This window comes from Phascolarctos cinereus, unplaced genomic scaffold, assembly GCF_003287225.1.
Source record: "Phascolarctos cinereus isolate Bilbo 61053 unplaced genomic scaffold, phaCin_HiC Scaffold_4;HRSCAF=312, whole genome shotgun sequence".
Taxonomy (NCBI): domain Eukaryota; kingdom Metazoa; phylum Chordata; class Mammalia; order Diprotodontia; family Phascolarctidae; genus Phascolarctos; species Phascolarctos cinereus.
This window is the reverse complement of record NW_027555847.1, coordinates 298,042,695-298,048,882: the sequence shown is the minus strand read 5'-3', so window position 1 is coordinate 298,048,882 and position 6,188 is coordinate 298,042,695.

Here is a 6,188-nt window from a genome sequence, read left to right as displayed (position 1 = left end):
CCTTGGCCTGATGCCCTCCCAGAATAAACAAAACAGCCACAGGAAGTGGTTTTGGTGATTCAGTCGGTGGCACACTTCCTTTTGAGTCAGAATTGAATCATAGACATTAGGAATGAAAAAAGGCCGTGCCTTTTCCCAGCTTCCAAAAGAATATTCATCGCAGCCAACCATACAAAACAAAACTTGCTCTTTAATGGGACTCCCAGAACGCATTGCAACAATTAAGAAATTGACTATGAACCTTGTGATCACTATTCAGCTTGGGTGGGTGGGGGACCATGTGTTCCAAAGGCACCCTCTCCCTTTCCCAGCATTTCTTTGATAGCAGACTGCAGATTTTTGAAGGGAAGCTGAGGTCATATGTCACCGTGGCCGTTCAGTTTCCTGTGCCTCTCTCTCTTCCTAAGCATAGAAGCTGACCCATTTCCACTGGATATGCTGGCATTTGCGCACACATAAACCCTGTTGCTTTAAATGGCCCAGATCCTCTTCGTCACTTACTGACCCGGAACATTCATTGGCATGTCTGTTGGAATGGCTTCTATGTGCTGCTCCAGCCGTGGCAGTGTTTCAGCTGTGGGTGAAATGATACTGTTCTGAATGTACTGAATGCAGCTGGCAATTCTGTAAATTGTTTTGAGGCTTAAGAAAAACCCCATAGATATCAACAAGTCATAAAAAACATGCATATTTTCCCCTGGTATTTTTTTCCAGTACCACTTTTTTATTTTTAATATTTTCTATCCTGGCAATTTAAATATAGCGAGCCATGTTCTAATCTGAACAGCTGGAGCATGGTATATACTTAATACTTCCCTCTAATTCATTTGATTGTGATTCAATTAACTTAATAAATTGGCAGCATGTTTCAGTTGAATAAACTATTAATAAAGATTCATGGGCTCGGGAGGGAAAACCTAGTTTCATGTCATTTGAAGAGGCTAATGGATTAGACTGGAATCAGGCAAAGTTCAGAATTAAATCATAAGGCCAGCTGAACATGTCATGACTATAGCAATAAAGAGAGAAGAAGATCTTGCACTATGATCATTGATTGAGAGTGGCAAAGGATCTTAGAGGTCATTGTGCCCAATCCCTTACCTCCATTTTATAGATTAGGAGGCTGAGACTAAGAGGAGTTAAGTGATTTGCCTGGAGTCATACAGCTAGGGGACTTGAACTCAGGTGTTGTGCAGTATCTGAGGAAGTGAGTGACCGAAGGTCAAATGGGACCTTTGTTCCAGTACGTAGGAGTTCCCACTAAATCTTGGACTTCTCAGAGTCATCACGTCCAGCTCCGGCAGCAATTTCATCAACATCACCAGTATCAAATGGCAAGCCTGTCTCATCGTTAAGAAAGTCTAGGAGCAGAGCCAGGTGACCAGCAACAAATCCAGCAGCCAGCTCTTCTGGGCAGGTTGTGTAGAAAAAGGATGTCTGCCAAACAGCCAGAGTCCTCATCTGACATGCTAAGGGGCGACAGCCAAGAGGAGAGCGTCAAGAAACTCTGACTACAAGGTGGCAGTCAGGGATGGCAGGGACTACTGGGGGTGGGGGTGGGGAGAACATCTCATCTCCATTTGGGCAAAGGTGTTTGTTTAAAAGGTGCTTAAACAAAGAAGACCTGTTCTGTTGTCTGATAATAACAGCTAATAGTCACTAGCATTTCTATAGCTCTTTAATGCTGACAAAGTGTGTTAAGTCAAAAACTATTTATTAAGTGCCTACTGTGTATCAGGCACTGTGCTAAGTAGGGGGTGGGGAGTCGAAGAAAGGCAAAGATAATCTCTGCTCTCAGGGAGCACGTAGTCAGTCTAATGGAGTAGACAACATGCAAACAACTGTGTACAAACAAGATACACAGAACAAATTGGACATAATTATAGAGGGAGATTAGGAACAGTTTCTCATAAAAGGTGAGATCTTAGCTGGGAATTGAAGAGAGTCAAGAAGCAGCAATGAGGAGGGAGAGAATTACAGATTATTTCATCTGATTCTCATGACAACCCTCTGAGGAAGATGCTATTATTATCCCTATTTTATACATGAGGAAATTGAGGCAGAGAGAGGTTGTGACTTACAGGGTCGCAACGGCTGGGTTCAAACTCAAATTTCCTGACGCTACGTCTAGGACGCTATCCCTGTCTCCTTCCAAACTGACATACAGTAAGCAGAATGACCCCCTCACCCTAGCCCCATCATCAATCAACACCACCCCACCCCCACCTTCTATCATTTAAAAGGCATTGAAAATAAGAGGAGAGCTGCCCAAATTTTAGGAAAGTTAGTTTTTCTTAGTAAAGAAGGAGAGGCCTCAGACAAAAATACATGTCTAATACCAGGCCATCTACCTAGGAAGTCCTCTGCCGCTGAAGAGAGAACTGGAAAAAGCAGCTGCAGCCCAGGATAAAGAAAGGCAAGGTGGGAACACAGCATGGACCATACCAAATTGTGACTGGTACTCGGCCTCACGGGGTTTGTGCTTAAATAAGCTGGCAGAACAGGATGAGTCAGCAGCTAGGATGACCAGACGCTTCAAGGTTGCTGCTTTCTTTCCGAGGCAAGAAGTGACATTCTGAAGAGTGTCTGCAAGCTGTCTGGAGGACACTGACAAGCCCCTGGGGCCGCCTAATATCCGGTATCCTAAGTCACTCCCTGATGGTTAAGGTTCCTACTTCAAAAGAAAGGACCTGAGCTTCTAAACCCGGCCTCCTAAAACAATTCATCTTTGGCACAGAATGTTATTAATAGATCCCAAGTGGGATATCACCTGTTTCTGACCTTTCTAGACAGGTCAATGATCTCTCTTCAGTAGGGGTAAGCTGGAGGCTTTTTCAGGCTTGGCTGGCCATATCTGCATATGAAAGGCCAGGCTAGAGGTTAAGCCTGTAGCAGAGACAATGGATGACCTAGTTCCTTAGGCTTAGCTTTGTCTTTCTGCCCCTCCCTCAAATTTTGCCCCTTCCCACTCATCCACACGACTGAGCAGAATTGACCTATATGAAGATGACTCCTAGATTTATTCTCAGCCCTAGTCTTCTGAGAGCCTCTCACAGCACCAACTATCAGATATTTCAAATCAGATGTTCCATAGGCATCTCAAACTTGACATATTCAAAGCAGAACTTTCCTCCCAAACCCACCTTTCTTCAGTCTTTCCCTGTTTCTGCGGAGAGTCCGCCATCCCTCTGGTCACTCAGGTTTGTTTCCTTGTTGTCACTCTTGACCACTTAACCTCACTGCCCCTACACACCTAATTTGCTGCCAAACCTTGTTATTTTTACCTCCATGTCTTTCACATCTGTCCCCTTTCAGCCACTCACAGAGCTGACATCCTAGTTTAGGCCAAGCAGCCTTCACAGGGCAGGCAAGCCAGACCAGCTGAATCAGCCCAAGAGGGAGCCAGGAGGGCAGCATGTGCCAGATAATTCAAACCACCACACCACCTCCTTGGCCACCATCTTTCCTCAGACCCTAATGGAGATAAGCCCAAAAGCCTTGGGAATAGAAATGTTTCTAGCATGCTGCCCATACTCCTGGGGAATTGCAGCCCAGGAACTGCTCCTACAGATGCTACAGCTATATAAAAGAAGGTTTTTGCCAGCAAAGTCTTTGGCCCTGTCAAAGGCTTCAACATCAAAAACTGATACGATTTTGTTGGTGGAAGGGACATTATAGAATAGGCCTTGCCATCCACCTTGCTGCTGCACCTTAAGGATCATGGGAATTTTCCATGAGAAGACGGACTGTCCTAACTTTTCAATTTGTGTCCCCAGTACTTACAGTGCTTTGCCATAGTAAGTGCTTAATAAATATTTATCCATTCATTCATTCATCACCTCTTGCCTGAGCTGGTGCAATAACCTCCTAATTGGTCTTGTGAGAGATGGCCTAAAGTGCAGTTCCCTCAGGCTTAAACCCTGAGTTGAGTTTCACCTTTCTCAAAAATCCGTGTCAGTGCAAGCAGTTCCTGGTCGCTCCTGCTTCCTGGTACATGCATACATCTAGTTCCCAAATATGGGTATGTTTGCTTCTATTGGGTATTAGTTGCCGAGTTTAGATTGTAAGCCTTAGTACCCAGCCAATGGGGGAAAGAGGTAAGAGAGTGGGAGGGGGCATGCGTTAGGGCTATAAAACTTTGCTTCTCAAAGCCAGCGGGCACACTCCCTGGCTCCCACTGCTTGGGCAACAAGAGCTGTGCCCTTTCTCATGAGAAAGAATAAAGACCTTTTCTGATCTCTGATTCAGACTCCAAACTCTTGATTTCAGTGGTCACTGTCCCACACAGTTTCTACCTCTAGACTCACCCTAATCCAATTCATTTTCCATAAAGTTGCCAAAGTGATTTCCCCCCTTAAAGTACAGGCCTCTACTCAATAAACTCTATTGGCTCCTTTACTGAATAGGGATCAAATTTAAATTCCTCTGGCATTTAAAGCCTTTCACAACCTGGCCCCGAACTACCTTTCTAGTATTAGTACATGTTATTCTCATTGAGACAAACAATGGCGCAACAAAAATGTCCTCCTTACTGCTGCTCATAGACAGTATTTCACCTCCGTGACTGCACTGGCTCTCCCTTAAGCCTGGTAGGGACTCTTCCCTTACCAGCTGGTGTCTGTTAGAATCTATTGCTTCCTTTAAGGATTAGCCAAAGGACCTCTTTCTACATCTTGCCTTCCCTGAGTCGCCAGCTGCTTGTGCCTTAACCTCTCCTCCAAATTATCTTGTATTTCTTTTGTATGTGTTTTGCCCATATAAAGGGCGAGGTTACAAGTTCCTTGAAAGCAGTTTTTCTTTTGTGAAGAGGCCCAGGAATAACAGCACCCTCCCTAATTGTCCCACTCCTGGCCACTGGCCCTGTTTCTAGCCATCATCAAAAAAGCAGCGCTTGCAGAGAAGAGGCCTGCAATCCCCACCAGGTGCTACCTACAAGTCAGCCTAGATGAGGCAGCCAGGCATCTGACAGAAAGACAGGGAACAGCATCGTCCAAGCGGGCCAAATCATTTCCTATTTCCCACACCCCATTCCAACATCTGTCAATTTCCTTTCTAGAAGGGTCAGCTTTGTCAATCTGATCAGTGTGAGATGGACCGTCAGAGTTGCTTTAATTTAAATTTCTCTAATTAGTAGTGAAAAATCTTGCCATTCATGACATTTCTCAAACCTGATCCCTTCTCTACATACATGAAGATACCATCTTACTTCAAGCCTTCATCACCTCTGGCAAAGATTATTGCAACAACTTCCTAATTGGTCTGACTCCAGTCTCTTCCAACTCTGCATGGTCCACACTACACATTGCTGCTGAAATATTTATCCTTCAGAGTAAATCTTACCACGTGACTCGCCTGCTCAGTCAACTCTTGTGGCTACCTCTGGACTCTAGGACAAAATGTCAACTTTTTTGCTTTTTGTTTCTGTAGCCCTGCACAATCTGGCCACAACCTATCTTTCCAGCCTTCCTGCCCATCTCTTTGTCTTTGCTCTGACTCTTCCACTTGCCTGAAATGCAGTTCTTCCATATCTAGCCTTCATAGTCTTACTTTTCCTTAAAAAGGAAACTCAAGCCGTATCTTTTGCCTAATCCACACACTCCCTCTCCAAACCCCCACACCCAAATGCTAGTGCCCTCCCTCTAAAATTAACTTGTATTTAGCTATTTTGCATTTATTTAATTTATATTTCTGTTATGTATGCAGAGTGTCTCAAAAGTTGTGGCTTAAAGCTACACTATTATTTCGGAGGCAACCTGCATTTCTACATGTACATCTCTCTCCCACTACAATGCTAGTTTTGAGAGCAGGGGTCATTTCATTCTTTGTATCTGTATCCCCAAGTGCTTAGAACAGCCTGGCATAAAGTAGGTAATTAACAAATACTTGATTGACTGATGGATTGGTGGTTGGTATTATCTGATCAGGACAGGGTACAATGGTACTATCAGCTCCTTATTCTTGGAGCTTATGCTTAAATTAGTTCAGTCCAAGAATACATTAGCTTTTTTTGGCTGTCACATTACTGTGGTCTCACATTGAACTTGTATTCTATTAAAACACCCAGCTCTTTTTCAGATGAAATGCTGCCTGGCTCACACTTCCTTCATCTTGTGTTCATGAATGCATGTTTAAGGCTTTAAATGTGTCCCTATTATATTTCTTGTTATGAGATTTGGCCCAGTGTTCTG